At 40.4% G+C, this 21,024-nt stretch overlaps 1 long non-coding RNA gene across 1 annotated transcript; it reads left to right on the top strand.

Moving 5' to 3' along the window:
- Positions 1-321: 321 nt before the first annotated feature.
- On the top strand, positions 322-7,339 carry LOC127556613 (uncharacterized). Its single transcript, XR_007952482.1, has 2 exons — positions 322-1,780; positions 4,971-7,339. It is a non-coding gene; the product is annotated as an uncharacterized LOC127556613 (long non-coding RNA).
- The last annotated feature ends 13,685 nt before the right edge of the window (positions 7,340-21,024 follow it).

The raw sequence follows: 21,024 nt of genomic DNA, 5'->3' as shown, positions 1-21,024 counted from the left end.
CCTAATGGGACATAGAGCGAGGGGGGGGGGGGGGGGAGTAAAGGAGAAAGGGAGGAAGGGGGGAGGGGGGCCAGTGAGGAGAGCTTGAGGAAGGGGGTGGGTCTAACATGATCTCAAGACAATGGGGGAGGGGTTCCCGTCTTCACCTGCCTGGATAGGAGAGCAGAGAACAACCGTAGTAACCCCCCCAAACCCCAAAACCCCGGGAGAGGGGTATCGGCCCAGGCCACGGACGAGGGCAGGGCTGTCCCAGCAGAGCCCAAGGCTTGGTCGTGGCCCAATGCTTGGGGAAGGGAGCTTTCTTTTTTAGCATCTGTGAAAAATCCAGGGGAGCTGGTTCTCCGCCTCCCAAGCAAGGGAACTTCTGACGGGGGTGACTCTTTGGGTCTTACTTCAAGGGCCCACGATGGGCCGGGCTGCCATCCTACTCCTCAGGACCGAGACCGGGGCTTGGGGCCCAGAATCAGCTGCTGGGGGAGGGGGGAGCCGGCCTGCCCTGCCTGCCTTCACAGGAGCCAGGTGCCCACGCCAGATCTCTCTCTTTGGCATGGCCTATTCAGAGGGGACCTTGCCCCCTCCTTTCCTCTTAGCCCCAAGCCTGGCCCTCTGACTTTCCTGGACAGGAATGGCCACAAACCTCTATCCCAGGAGCTCCATTCTCCCCTGGGCCAGCACCCCTTACTCCCCTTCCCTTAGAACTCTGCCACCTCCCGCCTTCATTCTGCCCTGGCGCTCAGATCTTCCTGCCTTTGATCGGGATCTCCTGGCCTTCCGATCCTCCCTCTGCCTCATTGCTCCCAAATCTTCTCAGGAGGACCTTACTGCCCACCCTTGCCTGTTCTCCCATTTAGTCTCCTCCCCTCTTACAATAGATTCCTGTCCTCTGGACCCCAAAGATGGCCACCCTGACTGTGCTCTTTTCCATCGAGGAATTCCTTGATGCCATGTTTTCAGTTCTGACTTATCGGAGCCCCCTCTAAAGGGGCTTTGTCTCTGCCCACGTGGGGCATGTGTGTCCCATGTATAGGTGTCCATGTATAGGGTATGTGTGTGTCCACATGGGTCTTCACGGATATGGCTCATCGAGATGGCTGCTACAAGGCTGAATACTCCACTGCACTGAGAGAAGATGCTGGACTCGAATTACATCTACTTTCCTAAATACTACGAGTCTCTCTCCTCATTGCTAGCCCTTTAACAGGAAAGGGGGGCTCTAAGCTATATATCCAAGGACTCAGCTCACTTCCCACCAAATACCAATCCTGCGAACACTGTCACATATAGAAAATAATAAATAAACCCATTTAACCAGGCTAATAGCAAACAAGTCAGAAGAGATACATGGACTAAATATATTAGACTGTATATAGAGGGCTGAAACTCTTAAGTCCATGCACTGAGGTCAGGCACTTGAGGCTAACTATCGGTTGGACAATACTCAATGGGCATATGCTTGGGAAATGGCCCTTCCCACTATCCTGTGCCGGCTCGATGATTGGTGTATACAGAGGATTGTAGGAGGGACTAGGAGGTGCAGTAAGACTAGCCAGAGTCACTTTGGCAGTAGATGAGGAAGAAGGCAGTCTCGGAGATTCTGCTTCCATCCCCTTCACTTCTACCCCTAAAGACCAAGAATAAAGACCGAGGACTTTTGCTTATCCTGACTCTGGTTGATTTTAAGGTATCCAGGGTGCTAGTGCGGTCATCACACCTGGCGCCCGAGCATGGGACCCAAGGACCCTAACTTCACTGAACAAGTCTCTGGTGACCAGGAAATAGGGTGAGTATTTTAATAGACAAACAGGGAAGTTACTTTATTAGGGGCTAAACTAGTAACCTTTTCTAGCTGCAATGGGGCAGATATTGGGAAAAGATTCTCCCCCAATCCCACCCCAAAGGAGATGTGCAGGAAGCATACTCAGACTGATAAAGAGACAGGGCTTATTTATGACTTGGGAGCAGATTGTTGAATTCCTGGATACATTAGAACATAAGTCCCCTTGGTTCTTAGGAGAAGAGATAAACCTAAATAATTGGAAACTTAGGAGATCAATTATGTGAATATTATAATGATAATGGTTCCGAGTCAATTTCCAAAGAAATACTATATATATACAACATAATACAATTGGCCTTTAAAAATCCCGCAAATTAAAATAAAAAGAAAAGTTTTCAGAATGGCCATATGAGGAAAATGAGAAGGACAAAGGAGGGATTAAAAGCGATATCACTGCAGGGCATGAGGAATTAAGTGAGAATGAAGAGAAAAGTGAAGGGCTTGGTGATTCTCGCTTTCACAAAGCAGCTTCAACCCCGCCTAAACTGGAACTGGTTCTTGGCACGCCCCCATTAACTTCACTTTCCAGGATGGAGAGGGGAGAAGTAGTAGGAGGGGCAGTGACACCACCAGCACCTTCCCCCCAAAAATCATCCTCTTTGAGATGGACTTTTGAAGGTGAAACAGGAGTTTTTAACTCCTTTTATAGTTGAAAGAATCCCCATCAATCTATGGGGAAGAGACATTTTACAACAATTAGAATTAAAAATGAGTACTTCAGTTTTTTAGGCAGGGCTGCTGTTGAAGGCCTGCCAACACTTTCACCTGTTCCTATCCAATGGAAAACTGATACACCAGTGTGGATAGAACAGTGGCCCTTAGGTAGCAATAAAATTCAGGCCTTATTAGATATTGCAGGAGCAACTTGACCAAGGACACTTACAACCTTCTTTGAGTCCTTGGAATTCCCCAGTATTTGTTGTAAGAAAGAAATCTGGAAAATGGAGGATGTTGACTGATTTAAGTAAGTGAACAGATGGGAACTCTTCAGTCTGGGCTTCCATTTCCTACTCAATTGCCTAGAGAATGGTTTCTGGGTTATAGACATTAAGGATTGTTTCCATTCTATCCTTCTAGATAAGGAGGATATGAAAAGATTTGCCTTTTCAGTGCCCAGCGTTAACTTTCTGAGCCTTATAAAGATATGAATGGACAGTTTTGCCACAGGGCATGAAAAACAGCCCTACTATGTGTCTTTGACACATATATATTGTATGTTGCTGCTGCTCTTACTCCAGTAAGAAAAGCATTTCCAAGAGTTATGCTATTACATTATATGGATGATATATTGGGATGTGCATCTGAGGAACAAATGTTAGAAGCATGTCTACAAAAGACCATAAAAATATAAGAAATTACAAATTGCACATAGCTCCAGAAAAAATTCAAAGACATGCTCCTTTTCAATATTTAGGATACGAAGTATACCCAAAGGTGGTCACAGTATAAAAACTGTCCTTAAGAACAGAGAAGCTAAACACCTTAAATGACTTTCAGAAATTGATAGGAGATATCCAATGGATGCATCCAGTGTTAGGCTTGACTACCTATCAATTACAACCATTATATGACATTTTAAGGGGAGATAGTGCTTTAAACTCACCATGCCAGCTTACAAAAGAAGCGCAAGAAGCTTTGAGAGAAGTCGAACTGGCTTTATCCAATGTGGTTGAAAGAGTAACTCAAAAACTCTTGGAAATAGCGGGTTTTGCTACACAAGAGACACCCACATCAGTCTGTGATAGGAGACACACAGGAGACAGTGTGATAGAGTGGGTGAACTTCCCAGCACAATCAGAACAAAGCCTTACTCCTTACCCAGTGCTTGTGGCTAGAATTTTATAAAAGGCCATTAAGCAAGCAGTACAATTATCTGAGATAAGACCTGACAAGATATACACCTTTTATACTAATGCATCAATTAATGTGTGCTGTGAAACCATCCCGGAGTGGAAAATTTGATTAGCCATGGCTCCAAATTTTACACATGGGTCTCCATTAAAGATAACCAGACTATTACACAATTGGCGATGGATTCTTGAAGAGAAGGTTTCTAAAGTTCCTCTTAAAGGACCAACTATCTTTACAGATGCATCCAAACATAATATTTGTGCTGTATACTCTCGTGACTTAACTATAAAGAAAGTAGTCAGAACTCCTTTTCAGTCCACTCAGCAGAATGAATTGTATGCAATCATCCTAACTCTTACTTATTATCCAGGTGATATAAATATAATTAATCTGATTCAGCCTATTCAGTAGGTGTGGTACAAAGAATTGCCACAGCCCAAATAAAATTTGTAGCCTCTAATATATATCAATTCTTTAAGGAACTTCAAGAGAAAGTGAGAAAGCATCCAGATAAGATTGATATCTTGCAGGTCCACTCTCATAGTGGACTTCCAGGTCCATGGTAATTCAAAAGCAGATAGCCTTCTAACTATGCTGGCCAATATTCCTTTGTTTCAAGAAGCCCAAGAATCTCATTCTAAATATCATCAGGCTGTTCAAGCTTTACGTTTGCAATTTGGAATAACAAGAGAGGAAGCTAGGAGCATAGTAAAAGCCTGTACAGCTTGCCTTCCTTTCCATGCTCCTACACTGTCTCCAGGGAAGAACTCTTGTGGTTTGAGACCCACGAGCAGCAAAAGAGACAGCCCGAGTGGTCACTGAATTCCTTATCCAAGCATTTGCAATTATGAGTGTGCCACAAGCCATAAAAACAGACAATGGACCTGCATATACTTCTAAACATTTTGCACACTTTTGTGCACAGTATAAGATTTTACACACCACTGGCATACTCTTTAATCCTCGAGGACAGGCAATAGTAGAGAGGAGAAACAGAGACATTAAAACACTCCTCCAAAAACAAAAGAAAGGGGGAGCTACAGGCAACCCTAGAGAACTTCTAAATCTAGCCTTTTATACTATTAACTTCTGGATTTTTGACAAAGATGCACTGGCTCCAGCAGACAGGTTTTATAACCTGCCGGTAGGGCAGTGTCCAGTGCGAGCAGCTCCACTATCTTTAGGTAATTGCCAGGTGATGTGAAGAGACCCAGAAAGTGGTGAATGGAAGGGATCAGAAAGGTAACTGCTTGGGGAAGAGTGTTTGCTTGTATCTCCACAGGTGGAGAAGGAATCAGATAGTTCCAACAAGCTGTATTCACTTTGTCCATCGGAGAGAGACAGAGCAGACCCTTGAAACGAAGGAGAAGACCCAAGAAACATTGGTTGGTTCCATCACTGACTGTTCTGCAAACATTTTCATGTATATAAAATAACAAATAAACCAATTTGTCCACACCAAAAGCAAACAAATCAGAAGAGATATATGGATTAGAACATACTAGACAACATGCAGGGTGAATTTACTCACTGGGAGCAGGATATCTCAGCTCAACTCTTAAAATCCAGAAGTCTCTAATTTGGTAAACAAAGGACAGGGACATGATCAAGGCATTAGTTCCTATACATTCCTAATCTTTTCCACCAGGGATCTCTTTCTGATCTATTATCTCATGTGTCCTCTCTCAAAGGTGGAAGTGAAAGAACTAGGACCTCTCCTCTTCCAAGCTCTTGTTAACTCCATTGTTCACCCCTGCATGGAATATTGAGTAATTAATACCTACCAAAATTTTTTTGTAGTTCCAAGCGATAATCATGTGGAGCAAGCTTGAACCTTGTAACTACAGTATAAACACTGAAGCAGAATCAAGGTTGGTTTTTCTAGCATCCCATATAATGGACCTATGATGCTATTGAAACTAAAAATGAATGGGCACTAATTAACAGTACATGCAAAGGAACATCATTTGAGAGGGTACTCCAGTGACAATATGCCAAGCTACATGAAAGTCACAAGCCATTATATTTCAGAAATACCAGTATAGTAGACAGCAATCGCTCTGGATGCAACTTCACACTAGTAGAAGGTCATTATTAAAAATACTGCCCAATCATAAGCATAAATGCAAAACAACAGATATTGCTATAATATTAACATAATAAGAAAACATAATTCTATGAAAACAGCAAAATAATATTCAAACCTGCAAAAATTCACATGGGCAGCAATAAACATGCCACTGCGTACAAGACATACTGGATATCCCACTCTTGGGTGAGCAATGGAGTTAGCAAGAGCTTGGGAGAAGAGGGAGCTTAGCTCTTTTCACTTCCATTTTTGAGAGAAGACACATGAGATGCCAAATGAAGAAGAAATCCCTGAAAAGAAAGATTTCAGAAGTTCATTTTCACAGTTGTTCAATCATTTCTGATTCTTTGTGACCCTATTTGTGTTTTCTTGGAAGATGCTAGATTGATTTGCCATTTCCTTCTAATTCATTTTACAGATGAGGAAATTGAGGCAAACGGGATAAGTGTCTTAATCAAGGTCACATGGTTAGTAAGTGTCTGAGACTACCTTTAAACTCAGATCTATTTTACCACTTTGCTGCCCCCATTTTTCAATAATAGGTAACTATTTCTTTTGAATTGTTTGTAAAATCATAACTTAATTCTAGTAATTGGTCTGATGGGCCGGTTCTCTTGTTACTGATTGATTCCTATACTTCTGGATCCAAAGCAGTATTTAGTATGAATTGACCAATTGGATCTTTATAGACTTGTTTGTCTACACCTAGGCTGGTAGCAGTGATGGGTTGACTATCAGTGATGTTTGGAAAGGATCTAAGATGAATAAAAAGACTGGGAGAAAAACTGTGTGGAAGTTGGGAGCTAAGGGAGAGCCTGGGAGGCAACGATGGGGTGAATACACCGCAGCAAAAGTCCCTAGTAACAACCAAGTGTCTAGATGGACTCTGGGAGGGATATTGACAGGATTATCTTGTCCCTAAATGGATCCTTGTTGAATTTCTTGCTTTGACAGGATTATCTTATAGAAATAAAGCTATCTTGAATAAACTCCCACAATTGTTGTATACAATCTGGAGGCCAAGCTTCAGATCTCAACTCGAAGGCCATTTTGTATAAACATTGCTTATGACTTTCTAAAGCAAGTGACTCATACTTTTCTTTGAGTCCTTTCCTAAAAAAGATCCCCTTGTCTTTCCCCATTGTAAATTGTGAGTTCATTAGGAACTTAGCCCACCTTATGGCATCATAATAAAGTTTTTGCCTCTTGACTCAAAGATGACCTAAACCTGTGAATTCTTTTCTGGCAACTCCCCACCTTCCTGACTTGGGCCTCAGATTAGCTGGACATCTTGAACATAGTTGCAGAGTTGTGGTCTTCTCAAGATACATTGTGGTAAGACATTGTTTTTTTCTGAAAAATTTCACTTTTATTAGTTGCCATAAAATTCAGTGGATCAGACAAGACAAACAAGGAGAAACTAAGGAAAAGAGAAGCCCATAAGGCATTGGTTAAAAAAATTAGGAAAATAGATGAATGAAACACACAATAGACTTAGAAACCACAGAACTCAGTTACCTTGCATTCAATAAACACTAAAAGATAAACTGTTTAGGAAAGAACTCTATGTTTGATTTTTTTCCTTTTATTTTAATTTTTAATAGCTTTTTATTTCCAAGTTATATGCATGGATAATTTTACAGCATTGACAATTGCCAAACCTTTTGTTCCAATTTTTTCCCTCCTTCCCCTCACTTTCTCCCCTAGATTACAGGATGACCAATACATGTTAAATATGTTAAAGTATAAATTAAATACAAAATAAATATACATGTCCAAACAGTTATTTTGCTGTAATATTGTACAATTAACCTGTGAAGGAAATCCAAAATGCAGGCATGCAAAAATATAGGGTTGGGAATTCTATGTAATGGTTCTTAGTCATCTCCCAGAGTTCTTTCACTGTAGCTGCTTCAGTTCATCCCTGCTCCATTGGAACTGATTTGGCTCATCTCATTGCTGAAGATGGCCAGGTCCATCAAAATTGATCTATGTTTGATTTAAAAATACAGTTTTTGAGAAAACTGGAACTAAATCTGTCAAAAAGCAAGTTTACGTTCCATCACAGTCCATGCTAAAATATCAGTGAACTTGACCTTAAATTTAAAATTTTTAGAAAAACTATACCTTTCAAAGCCATAAATAGGAGAGGTATTCCTAACCAATCAAGAGACAGAGACAACTACAAAAAATAAAATTACATATTTTTTATACAAATACACATATATGTATGTAATGAAGGTCATCAATACTACATACAATCTTGTTTTTCTATTTTTGCTTATGGAAATGCTTGTATTTGGTGGTATTTTGTCACACATTACCAAAAAAAAAATTGTTTAAAAAAATCCAAATCATTTGTAATGCTTTAAATGTGATGTTTCAGGTCTATGATATTGTTCAACAGCTTCACTGAAATAACTCAAAAATCAGTCTTTGAAAATCAGTCACAAAAGTGACTCATAGTTTCTTATTTGACTACAAAAGAACTAGAAGCCATTAATACTTATAGCTTCTGAAAGGGTGAGGGTTTTGAGACTCATAAAGAAGTTACTAGTTTTCATTTAAAATCCTTTTCCTCATCAACTTTCCAATAAAAGTGTTTGGGGATCCTTAAGAGACTTTAAATGCTGGATGGGTTTTTTCTTTAGAAGAAATTTAGAAATTTTTATAGAGCTAGAAAAAAATTATAACAAAATTCACCAGGAAGAACCAGGAAGAAATCAAGAATGTCAAGGGAATTAATGAAAAAAAAACTACAAAGAATGGTGGCCTATCAGTACCAGACCCAGAACTTGATTATAAAGCAGCAGTCATTAAATCTATTTAGTACTGACTAAGAAATAGAGTGGTGGATCAGTGGGATAGCTTAGATACCCACAACACAATAATTAATGACTATAGTAATTTAGTATTTGATAACCCCCCAAATTCCAGCTTCTGGAATAAGACTTACGATTTCACTCAAAAAATTGCTGGGAAAACTGGAAAATAATAGGTCAGAAATTCAGCATACACCCATTTCACATCCATAGCAAAATAAAGGTTAAAACGAGGAACCTGATTTGGAGGTAAAAGATAATATTATCGGTAAATTAGGAGAGCAGGATATAATTTACTTATCAGATATTTGAAGAAGGGAGGACTTTATGACCAAAGAAGAACTAGAGAACATTATGAAATGCAAAATGGACAATTTTGATTGCATTAAATTAAAAAGGTTTTGCACAAACAAGATTAAAAAGGAAGTACAAAGCTTGGGGGGGACAGCCAGTGTTTCTGATTAAGGTTTCATTTTTAAAATATATAAAGAATTGCATCATAAGAATACAAATTATTCTCCAATTAATAAATAGTCAAAGGATATTAATAGATAATTTTCAGATGAAAGAAATTAAAGAAAAAAATGCTCTAAATGGCTATTGATTAGAGAAATGCAAATTAAAGCAATTCTCAGGTGCCACCTCACACTTCTCAGATTGGCTAAGAGGACAGAAAAAGATAATGATAAAGGTTGGAGGGGATGTGGGAAAAGTGGGACACTAATGCATTGTTGGTGGAATTGTGAAATGATCCCATTCTTCATATTATCCAACATCTGAACTGGAATTTGGGTGAAGTGTCAAATACGATTTTAAAAAAAGATTCAGTTTTGCTCTTGCAAACCCCCAAGAATAGCACCAGCCGCAATGGGCTGTAAATTCAAACTTGATGGGGGGGGAGGCCTAAGAAACCTCCCAAAAAGAACGGGGCTGCCTCAAGACCTGGGGGGTTCTCTTTCACTAGATGTCTTCAAGGAAAAGCTGGATGACCACATATCAGGGAAGAACTTCTGATTTCATGTTTCACCTGAAACTTCCTACCATGAGGAATGGGCAGCCTGAGGAGCAACAAGTGAAGCTCCCAGCTTCCTATCAAAGCAAAGACTTTCGAAATGAGAACAAGGAATAGGAGGACCCTGTCACTTGGACAGGAAGGAACTAGGAATCTTTGACTCTGATAATGCTGAAAAGCTTTACACTTGAAACACTGTCATAGACAGAAAGGGAGAGAGCAAAGGTACTCCCTTCAATGGCAGATTCACAATTGCTTGAGCAAGGTTTGGAGTAGAGAATAAGTTATCTTTATGCAATAAGAGCAGGTTCTGGGTAGTCTCCAGAATGACACTGCTGTAAAGTGCTTTCTCAGAAGAGTCCAGGAGGCTCCATTCCTAGTAAAGTCCACAACCACCTCTCCAAATTTCAACAATTCTTGAAAACACCAGAAGTCATAGAATTTGGAGCTGAAAGATACTTTAGAAGTCATTCAGTTTAATCCTTCCAACTTGCAAAAGAGGAAACAGACCGAGAAGAAGGCAGCAGATTTGCATAAAAATCTCATGCTCAGGAAATATCACAGTCAACGCATAAAGCCATCAAACTAAAGAGTCAATTTTTAAGAAAAGCAATTTACTTTGGCAGATGGAAAACAGGTTAAGTTGTCCCTATGGTGTCAGAAAGAGAGAGACAGAGACAGAGAGAGAGAAAGGGGAGTCCACAAATGAAACTGTTTCCCAAAGAGGCCATTGATTAGAAGAACGTTCAGTCCTTTTATTTATTTTTATAGCACTTTTAGGGGTGGAGGAAGAAGCAAAGGAAAAAAATGCTTTTTATAACCAAGAGCTGGAAACAAAATAAATGTCCATCAATGAGAATGATGAACAATGAGAACATAAGAAAAAATGGAATGTGACTGCTCCAAAAAATCATGAATGTTGGAAATACAAAAAAAAGCTCAAAATAATCTATAGGAACAGATATAGAGTAAAGCAGGTACATTTTTATACATACATGTATACATATATATGCATATATATACATGCTTTACACATATGTGTGACATTGTATTCAAGTGTGTATAAGTACACATATGCAATGACCACAAATATGTAAATGGAAAGAACAACTCAATGATGCAAAAAAAATCAAAAGTAAATGTTACAAAATTAGAAGGCTTTGCCAACAAAATCTGGCAGATAGAGAAATGCCAGATAGTATAACATTCTTGGGAGTTCATCTGTCAAGACAAACTCAGGAACTATATGATCACAATGACAAAACATTTCTTATGCAAATAGACAGCTCTAAGCAATTGAAGAAATATGAATTGCTCATGAATTGGCTGAGCCAATATGATAAAAATGACAATACTCCCTAAATTAATTTGCTTATTTAGTGCTACAAAACTACCAAAGAATTATTTGATAGAGTTGAAAAAAATTACAAAATTCATCTGAAAAAAACAAAAAGTCAAGAATATCAAGGAAGTAAATGAAAAAAAAGTGAAGAAACAGGTCCTAATAATACCAGATTTTAAACTATAATACAAAGCTGTTATCAACACAATCTAGTACTTGATAAAAAAGAGTAGCTGATCAATAGAATAGATTAGGTATGAAATATAGAGAAGTTAATGAGCACAGCAACCTAGTGTTTGATGAATCTCATTTTTTAACAAAAACTGCTGGGAAAAATGGAAAGCAGTCTGGCATACTTACTAAGCATAGACTAAATTCCCACACTATATGCCAAGATAAACCCCAAATGATTACGTAATTTAGACAAAAAGGATAATATCATTAGCAAATTAGTAGAGCAATCAAAAATTTACCTATCAGACCTATGGGCAGATGAAGAATTCATGACTAAATAAGAGATATAAAGTGTCACAAGGGGTAAAATGAATAACTTTAATTATATAAAACATTTAAGTGTATATAAAAACCAATGCAGCTAAAACTAGAAGAAAAAAAGCAGGAAACTGGACAAAGCGGGGAAAGGACCCACATGTGCAAAAATGTTTGTAGCGGCTCTTTTGTGGTGGCAAAGAATTGGAAAATGAGTGGATGCCCATCAGTTGGTCAATGGCTGAATAAGTTATGGTATATGAAAGTGATGGAAAATTCTTATTCTATAAAAAATGATGAGCAGGCTGATTTTAGAAAGGCCTGGAAAGATTTACATGAACTAATGCTAAGTGAAGCAAGCAGAATCAGGAAAACATTGTACACAACAACAGCAGAACTATGCAATGATCAGCTATGTTAGACTTAGTTCTTCTCAGTGGTCCAGTGATCAATTTTGGATGAATATGCCATCCACAACCAGAGAACTATGGAGACTGAATGTAGACCAACACATACTATGTTCACCCTTTTTTTCTTGATTTTTTTTCTTTTCATGTTTTTTCCCTTTTGTTCTGATTTTTCTGTTCTAACATGATCCACATGGAAATATGTAAAAATTAAATGTACATGTATAGCCAAAAAAAGGTTTTTTCACATGTAACTGGAGAAAAACAGTCACAATTGATAAATGTTGTAAAAGGGGATATGAAAAGGCAATTTTCAGAGGAAGAAATCAAAGCTATCAATAGCCATATGAAAAAAATGCCCCAAAATATTCTCCAGAATGTTTAGCTCGCAAATCCACCAGCTGAGGTTTTCCCTTACCTCTTCCAATATCTGTCATTTTTGTTAAGTATGAAGTAAAACCTCAAAAAATGTTTTAAGTTGTATTCCTCTGATTAATAGTATTTTAGGGCATTTTGTGTAACTATTGATAGCTTTGATTTCTTCTGAAAACTGCTTGTTCCTATCCTTTGACCACTTATTAGTTAGGACATAACTCTTAATTTTATAAACTTGACTGCATTTCCTATATATTTAAGAAACTTGCTATAAAATTTTTTGATATTACATCATTATCTATGATACCTTTTAGCAAAATGTAGTTCCCCGATTATATTTCTTTTTACTGATTTTTGCTTTTGCTTTCATCATGATCACTACTTCTGACTTATGTGTGTCTTTCATTTCATTGTGTTTCTTGTAAACAACAAATTGTTAGATTCTAATTTCTAATCCATTCTAAGTGGAAAACTTCCATTTTATGGCTGAGCTCATCCTATTCCCATTCACAATTCTGATGACTGTATATCCATTTTATTTTCTTGTTTATCCTTCTCTGTCTCTTTCTCTTTGTCTGTGTCTCTGTCTTTCTCTCTATATCCTGGCCCTCCTCAAAGTCTGGTTTGATTAAGTAGCCACTGCCTACCTTAATCTGCCCTCCCCTATTTCTTATTCCTTATTCTCTATAGAGTAAGATAGATTTCTATAACCAACTGAGTGCATATATAGTCTTCCGTTTTTGAACAAGTACAGTGGGAGTGAGGTTCAAGCATGGCCAGTGCTAGTTTTTAAGGAGTTCTTTTTTTCAGTGAATTTTTGTGCAGCTTTTACCATTAGGTGAATTGTATTTTTTAAGGTGCTATTTTCTTTAGTATTGTTGTTCTGGTGCCTTTTGTTAATTCTATGTCTCTGTCTCTGTCTCTGGTTAATTGGGGTTAAGTGACTAGCCCAGCAGTGTGTCTAGCAAAGATTTGAATTTAGGTTCTCCTGACTCCAGGACCATTGTTCTATTTGTGGTTACATTTAGCTGTCCCCAACCTCTTAATTCTCTTTTTAAAATTTCCTTGCACCACTCTCATTTCTTTTCCCATGTTTTCCTTCTACCCCTCTTAGGCTTTCATTGACTCAGGAATTCTGGTTGGGTTTGAGTCCAATTCATATTTTTTTCTCCTTTGAGGTTTTGATCATGGCTGTTTTCGCATTGTTGTTTTCTGAGTTTGTGTGTTGGCCTTCCCTTTCACCATTAGTAGCTTCTTTTTTAAATTTATTTTTAAATACCTTTTTATTGACAGAACCCATGCCGGGGTAATTTTTTACAGCATTATCCCTTGCATTCACTTCTGTTCCGATTTTTCCCCTCCCTCCTTCCACCCCCTCCCCCAGATGGCAAGCCGTCCTTTACATGTTGAATAGGTTACAGTACATTATTAGCTTCTTATGGCCAAGCCCGTTTTTGATTGCTTGCTCATTTTTTTATTATAGCTTTTTATTGACAGAACATATGCATGGGTAATACAGAGCTGGCTTATCTGCTTCTCAACGTGGGCATCTCTGGAGTGTGCGCACTCAAGCAATCCTCCACACTACAGCTCCCAGGATCCTCCGCGCCTAGCCTATTCCGCCGTCTCTCCGCAGAAGAGGGGCTGGGTGGAGCCCATGCACTGTCCCGGCATGCGCCCTCTCGCGGTCGCGAGTGTGCTTAGCGACTGCAGGTGCTCCACCCAGCCCGGGCTTGACTTCCCAGAGAGCTGGTTCCTGGGGCTCGGCCAGTGCCCGGCAGCGGAGCCGAGACGGTGGGCGGGGCCTGAGTCGGGCCTGGGCTAGAGGAGCCCCTCTAGAGGGAGGGATGGGGTTGGGAGGGCGGGAACGGCTGGAAGGGAGAAGGGCGAGAACGGGCTCCTCCCCTTTCCCCCGCTTTTCTCTAGCCTCTGGCTCGGTCTCCAGCATGCTCCGCCCTTTTCCCGGCCACACTGGCGGGCCTTCCCTCCATGGCGCGCTTTTGTCTTTTCACTGCCCCCAAGGCTTGCGCTCGGTGCCAGGCACACAGTAGGCGCTTAATGAATTCTTCCCCACCGCAGCCTCCCAGCGGGGCAGCCCGGGTGCGGTAACCGGCCCAGGCACACAGTAGGCGCTTAATGAATCCTTCCCCACCGCAGCCTCCCAGCGGGGCAGCCCGGGTGCGGTAACCGGCCCAGGCACACAGAAGGCGCTTAATGAATCCTTCCCCCACCGCAGCCTCCCAGCGGGGCAGCCCGGGTGCGGTAACCGGCCCAGGCACACAGAAGGCGCTTAATAAATCCTTCCTGGCTGTGTCCCTGCGTGCAGTAGTTCCTCCCTCCCCCTTTCCCTTCCCGTCCCCCGCGGGGCGGCAGGGACCCCCTGGGGGTCAGACTTGTTCACACAGACTTCCTTGTTCATTACCAAAAAATGAAACCTTTGAAAAAGAAAGAAATGTTCTCCTTCACCCAACACAGCCTGTCATGAATTCTCTCCATTTACAAAGCCACAAACCTCAAATACAAATCCCTCTCTTTAGCATTTGAAGCTAATTCGACCCCTTTCTACACTGACAGTCATCGTGCACATTATCCCGGCTCCCCGTGCACTCTGCGAGGCAGGTATAGCAGATGTCAAGGATGTTCTTCTTGGCTTCGTGTAACAAAAAGCCAGGGACGTATTTACGGCGTTTCCCGCGTGGGAAAGACCACAAGCCAAGTCACCCCTGGTATCCCCGTTACACCAAAGGGCCTCCATTTATTTGCAGAAAGAAAAAGGAAACTCGGTTCTTTCCAAGAATATGTTCCTTCTCTCTATTCTCTCAGTCTGTCCAAAGCCATGTCATGTCACCTACCAGAACAACAGGGAAAACTATATTTCATTACAAGATCAGTCAAAAGTCTTTCAGGAAAGACATTTTCTCCATAGCTCTTAACAGCTCCTCCAAAAACTAGCTAAATTGCCAATCTCAGGATTCTTTTTTTTTTTTTTCTGAAGCAATTGGGGGTAAGTGACTTGCCCAGGGTCACACAGCCAGGAAGTGGTAAGGGTCTGAGGCTAGATTTGAACTCAGGTCCTCCTGACTTCAGGGCTGGGGCTCTATCCACTCCCCCACCTAGCTGTCCCCCAATCTCAGTGTTCTACACCCTCTAAGAGACCCAGTAACAGCCAAGTAAGCTAGTCTTGGTACTACGTGTTAAATCTAACAGTTCCCGAGCAGAATAGACTTTATGGAGGTTATTTGTTTCATGTCCATTCCTTGTCTTCTGGTCTCATTGCATGAAATTGTTCACATTAAATGATTAGGACTATAATTTGTTTAAATTGAACACAACTCTCTCTAAGCATCTTGGGAGAATCTTTTGAAATTGCTTTGCCATTTGAGATGAAACAGAACGGAACAGTGTAAACTCATTAGTTGATTTGCCATTGACACGAAGGAGATCTGGATCAGAATTGTTTTCTTTCCTGCTGTATCTTGGCTATCTCATCGGTTCCCATAGTTACAATCATCTATGTAAATGTTTCCCATATCTGCCTATTCAACCTCCGCTACAGTCTCTCTTCACCATCAAACTGAGACATCTTGACCATGATGCCCTGTAAACATCTCAAAATCAAGCCTAAAAAACCTTTCATCCAAATTCCCTGTAAACCACTAGTCTCCCAGTCCCCTGAGAGTAGATCTCAGATTTGACATAATCAGTATAATTCTTAACTCCTTATTCTCATTCACCCAACACAGCTTGTCATATAATTCTCTCCATTTACAAAGACACAAACCTCAAATCTAAATCCCTCTGTTTAGTATTTGAAGCTAATTCGACCCTTTTCTACATTGACAGTCATCGTGCACATTATCCCGGCTCCCCGTGCACTCTGCAATCCAGCTCCTTGTGATGATTTTCTGCATTTTCTACTCCCATCACAGGACGGTCCATTTCCTGATTATTCTCCATTTCTTGGAATATTCTCCCTCCTAACTTGTAGTACTTAATTACCACGGCTTCCTCAAACATTCAGCTAAAATTCCATCTGCTGTGGGCTTGTTTACCCTTCTGAGATCATCTTCCATCTACCCTTTCTCTAGATCACAGAAGGTGGGTTTTTAATTAGAATGACTGCATCTTGAAAGCAAAAATGTCTTTCCTCTGTGTCCCTTAGCACAGTGTCTGATGCATAATTGAAGCTTAATAAATGCTTGTTGATTGATGGACTGATTCCCTTTTGAGGATTTTGCCAGGAGATTTTGAGATGCTATTAGGGAGTAACAACATGCTGTTTATATCAAATCCCAGAATGCTGCAAAATCTCCTTAAAAAGCTCCATAATGATGCGAGCTGGACTTGTCTCTCCATCCAAAAACCAAGGGAGTAAAGGTCTATTGTCTCGATTATGACACGTTCAGATCAATAGCCTATAGAACTTGACACTACCTAGAAGAATATAAAACAGAGATTACAAATTAATTGTAAGTAGTGGGAGGCAGAAGAAACTGGAAGAGAACTAGAGCTGGCGATGTTATCCTTGGGAGACTGCAGCTCATTAAAGAATGACATTTACCGTCTGTCTTTTAAATATCAAGATTCAAGCGGTATTGTTTATGTTTGAGTCATGGAATATTACAGTCTCTAAAGAACTAAAAAGAAATTTTTCTGTGAGATCTATGGGGGTGGGAATTAGGCTATAAAATACAACAAATGAGGAATTTTAAAGAACTGGAGGAAAGGAGAAAAATTTGTGATTAAAAAGAAGCTCAGTTTCCGAGATGGTGAGATTAAAGGAAATTAGCAGAAAGCCCATGTGCTCTGCCATTGCCATCACAAAGAATATAAAGGAAAGAAGGCTTCTGGGCTGTTGGGAGCCCTCTATGTGAAACTAATAGAAGATCCTAGGACCAGTTCCAGTTCTGTTTTATGTAAAAGTAGCAAGGATGGGTAAATACAGATGAGTTTTAAAGTTACTTATTGGAGGGGCCATCCATGTGGTATCTAAGTTTAGAGTCAATATACTGCCATCTTTATTATGTTTAAACTGGATTTTTGGATTAAATGTCCAGCAGGAAAAGTTGCCGGTCAAACTATTGAAGCCAGGGCATGTCAAATCCCCAGAATTCTTGAAACCACAAGTCCTGGGAAATTGTGCCTTGAAATTGTTCTCGTTTGAATAGAATGTGTATGTTAAAGAAATTTAAACATAGGTTTAACAATTTGGCTAAAGTCATACAGCTAGTTAAGGATCTAAGAGCAAATTTCAATTCAGATCCTCCCGACTCCAGGTTCCACTTTCTAACCACTGTGCCACCTAGTTGCCCCATGTAAATGTGAGCTATTATTACTGTTAACTTTGGGGGTTCTAAAGAAAGAAGTCTTCCATTGTGGTTTGCCATAACAGTACGGTTTCTGTCACTGTAGAAATGTGCAATGAGGAACGTTTTGTCAGAGAGTTTATTACTTAATTGAGCCACCCCAGAGAAGACAAAGTCTTGATGAACCATTCAACTTCCCAGGCCTTAACCACAATGCTTCCTCTAGCTAGAACTGAATGAATGCTTTTCATGAATTTATTTATCCAATAAAAATGCATTGTATAATTAAGTCATTGCCTTACTGTGTCTAATTGGAAATTAATAATTTAATTACAATACTCGATAGTAGTGTTGGGTAATCTCATTATAAGCTACAATTTGGTGATGTCAAATGTTTGATGTGGGAGATGAAGAGTAAAGGCTGTGGCCTGGGTGTGTTTGTTCCTTAGGGAAAGAATGGTTAAGAATGAAGTGGAGCTAGGGATGCAGGACAGAGTAGCTTAGGGGAAAGGGCAGAGACTGACGTGGAGACAGCAATTGCCCAATCTGCAGGAAAAACTACTGAGACAGAGCTCGGGCAATTGACAAGTTATCAAATGATCTATGGTCCCCTCTGAGGAAGTGAACCATCTGAGACTCCCCCTTCTCCCACACCTTGTTTTTAATTGATACCCAAGTATGAAAAAGAGTCATGGTGAAATACAGGATTTTTACTAGCTCATAGATCTTGCTCCTAAGGGCCAAAAATGACATTATCAGGGGGATCAAGATTGAATGAAGTATGGAGAACCTCCACTGACTAAGTGGTCACCTATTCACTTTGGACAAAGGAGAATATTCCAGAGTTAGGGGACTTTCCTAAGCATCAAGATCTCCCACCTTGGACATAGACTTTGAGTAAAACAGCATCTTTGTAAGCATTCTTGTGGTTGCATAAGTGAGCTTCATAACTGGTAAACAAGCAGTGAATATTACATTAAAGTTTGAGGCTCATTATAAAGGTCTTCTCTGAGAACCTATCTTATCTAATAATCCCTACAAGATCTCTGTAAAATGTTAAACTGATTGATGTTGATTAGAATAGTATAGGGATCCAAACAAATCATTTCTCATACCGGCTATCTATATAGAGAAATTGATGTAATACAATTTTGTGGTCCCCTGACCTCGGGGGGCTTCTGTTCCGACAATAAGTCAGTAGTCCTAAATCTTCTGGCTTTGGAATCTGCCTCAGGAAACTCCCACATCCAGTCTGATTCTGACCACTCCTTAGCCAGAGAGCTTCTGACCTCAGGAAACTCCCATAGATCAAACTCCTGAACGATAATGAATAAGACCCCTCCTCAATTCATTGCTGACTGGGAATCTTGTCGGTAATAATCTGATCAACCGAGAACCACTCCTTCCAGAGACCTTCCTTCCTACCTATGAGCCGGAGAATTAACACGTCTATGATTGAAAGCTGGATAAGTGCATCTCCTTGCTTCTGTTTCTTTACTGAATTCCCTTACAATTCCATCCGCTTTGTAATGGCGTTATATTGCAATAAAGCTTTGCCCCTTGACTAGGAGATGGATTCAAGGATCCAAATTCTTTTGAGACACCTCGCGACACCAGTCTGGAACCCCAGACTTTGGGGATTCCCCCTTCCCCCTAAAGTGAATTAGATTCATGACTTTTTGCTAACCCAAAAAGTCTTCCTGGGTTCCCTTTCCTCCTTCCTAAAATGAGGATGATAAGTCCTTGCATTTAATCCTTTGAACTCCCTGTTCCAGAGTATTTCTATGAAAAAAAAAGAATTTGTAAACCTCTGGTGTTCACAAGGCAACTATCTCTGAGATTTCTAGCCAGAAGGGGCCGTAGGATTCATTCACTTCCTCATTTTAGTCATGAGGAAACAGGTCTAGTCAAGAGACCCGAGTCAGCCAAGGAAGCCCGGCTTGGCTCTCAAGAGCTCTGGTTCCAAATCTGGATCTTGCCCACATTAATGCCTGTATTTTGCATGACGAGTCAGAGACTGAAGTAGCTTAAGTCATGGCAAGTGGTTAAGCAATTTTCTCTCTAGAATATTGCAAGGGCTGTACCTGGGACCACCTCCTTTTGTACAGACTCCTTTTACCTTTTCTCCAAGGCTGCAGAGGGGGACAGTCCCTGGGTATAGATGCATCAATGCGTTTGATGCTGGAGGAATCAGTGGCATTCAGGGATGTGGCTGTGTATTTCCTCCAGGAGGAGTGGGAATGCTTGGTCCCTTCGAAGAAGAAGTTGGAGAATTACGGGGACCTGCTCCATCTGGGCGAGAACAGTTTTCCAGGGTGAGTCAGAATCTGCCTATGAGAGAAACTTTGGAAATGTTGTGCGATGTCCTTGGAGTTGAATTGCTGCTGTCTTGCATATGGAGATAATCCTTGTGTATCCTGGATTTGGGGGGTTTGTATTATCTGTTCCTGGGGGAGAGATCTTCCAATGATTCTATTACTAAGCATTGTCTTAGGGGGAGAAAACACAAAGACAAAACAAAACCTGCCTTCTGGAAGCAGACGTCTTATTATCAAGTGTCACCTTTATAAAAGCAGAAAACTGTCACCTAATTTCTTCAGCATGGAGGTTGTACCTTCCTCCTCTCTCTTCTCATGGGTCTAAGACTAGCCCCCAAAGTTCAGAAGATCATGCCTGAGAACATGAAAAGATTCTACTGCCCCTCTCCTTGCATCAGGTGCAATGAAGGGACTTTTAGTCCCAATCCAGTCTTTGACAGATTCCCCCATAGCTGCTAAGAAGAAAAGCATATGGGCTTCCTCTTCTTCAGAGCCTGAATCAAAGTATTGAGAGCTTGGTGCTGTACAGAGGGCTGAATTTGTAGTCCAAGGATCTGAATTCAAATCCCAGTTCTGAGGTAAAGTACATCTTGGATAAGTCATGTGACTTCTACAAATCTCAGGTTCCTCATTTATAAAAACGAGGTGATTGTGCTAGATAGCTTCCCATCCAAAATCTAGGATCTTGTGATTCCAGGTGTTCCTGAATTGTATTCAGAGCATCTCATGTCAAAATCTTACTTTGCCGGTTAAATGAGACAACAAATGAGGATCTTGTTGAAAAGCTTGAAGCTCTCTAGAAATGCTCTGTCTAGCCATATGACCTTGGGCACATCATTTATCTACTTTGGGACTGTTCCCATATGTGTAAAATTAACATTGGACTGGATGGTTCTATGTCTAGACCTGAATCTATGATCATATAAATCTTTAGAAAACTTCATAACTGTCATCCGAAGGTGTTATGTGAATGGCTGTAAACACTTTTGATAACCTATAAATGACCCTACAAGTATATGATGGGGGAGTCAGTCTTTCCTCTTGTTCCTTAACAATAATATTTCCTTCTGGAAGAGAACGAAGTCAACTTATATTTGCATCAATTTTGTATATGAATCTCTGAAGTTTATTGAATAGAGATTGACATGGCTGGACTTAAATACTTGAAGATAACTA

The sequence above is a fragment of the Antechinus flavipes genome, chromosome 3 (assembly GCF_016432865.1).
Source record: "Antechinus flavipes isolate AdamAnt ecotype Samford, QLD, Australia chromosome 3, AdamAnt_v2, whole genome shotgun sequence".
Classification (NCBI taxonomy): Eukaryota; Metazoa; Chordata; class Mammalia; order Dasyuromorphia; family Dasyuridae; genus Antechinus; species Antechinus flavipes.
Note: the sequence above shows the minus strand (reverse complement) of the source record. Positions and strands in the feature narration are given on the sequence as shown.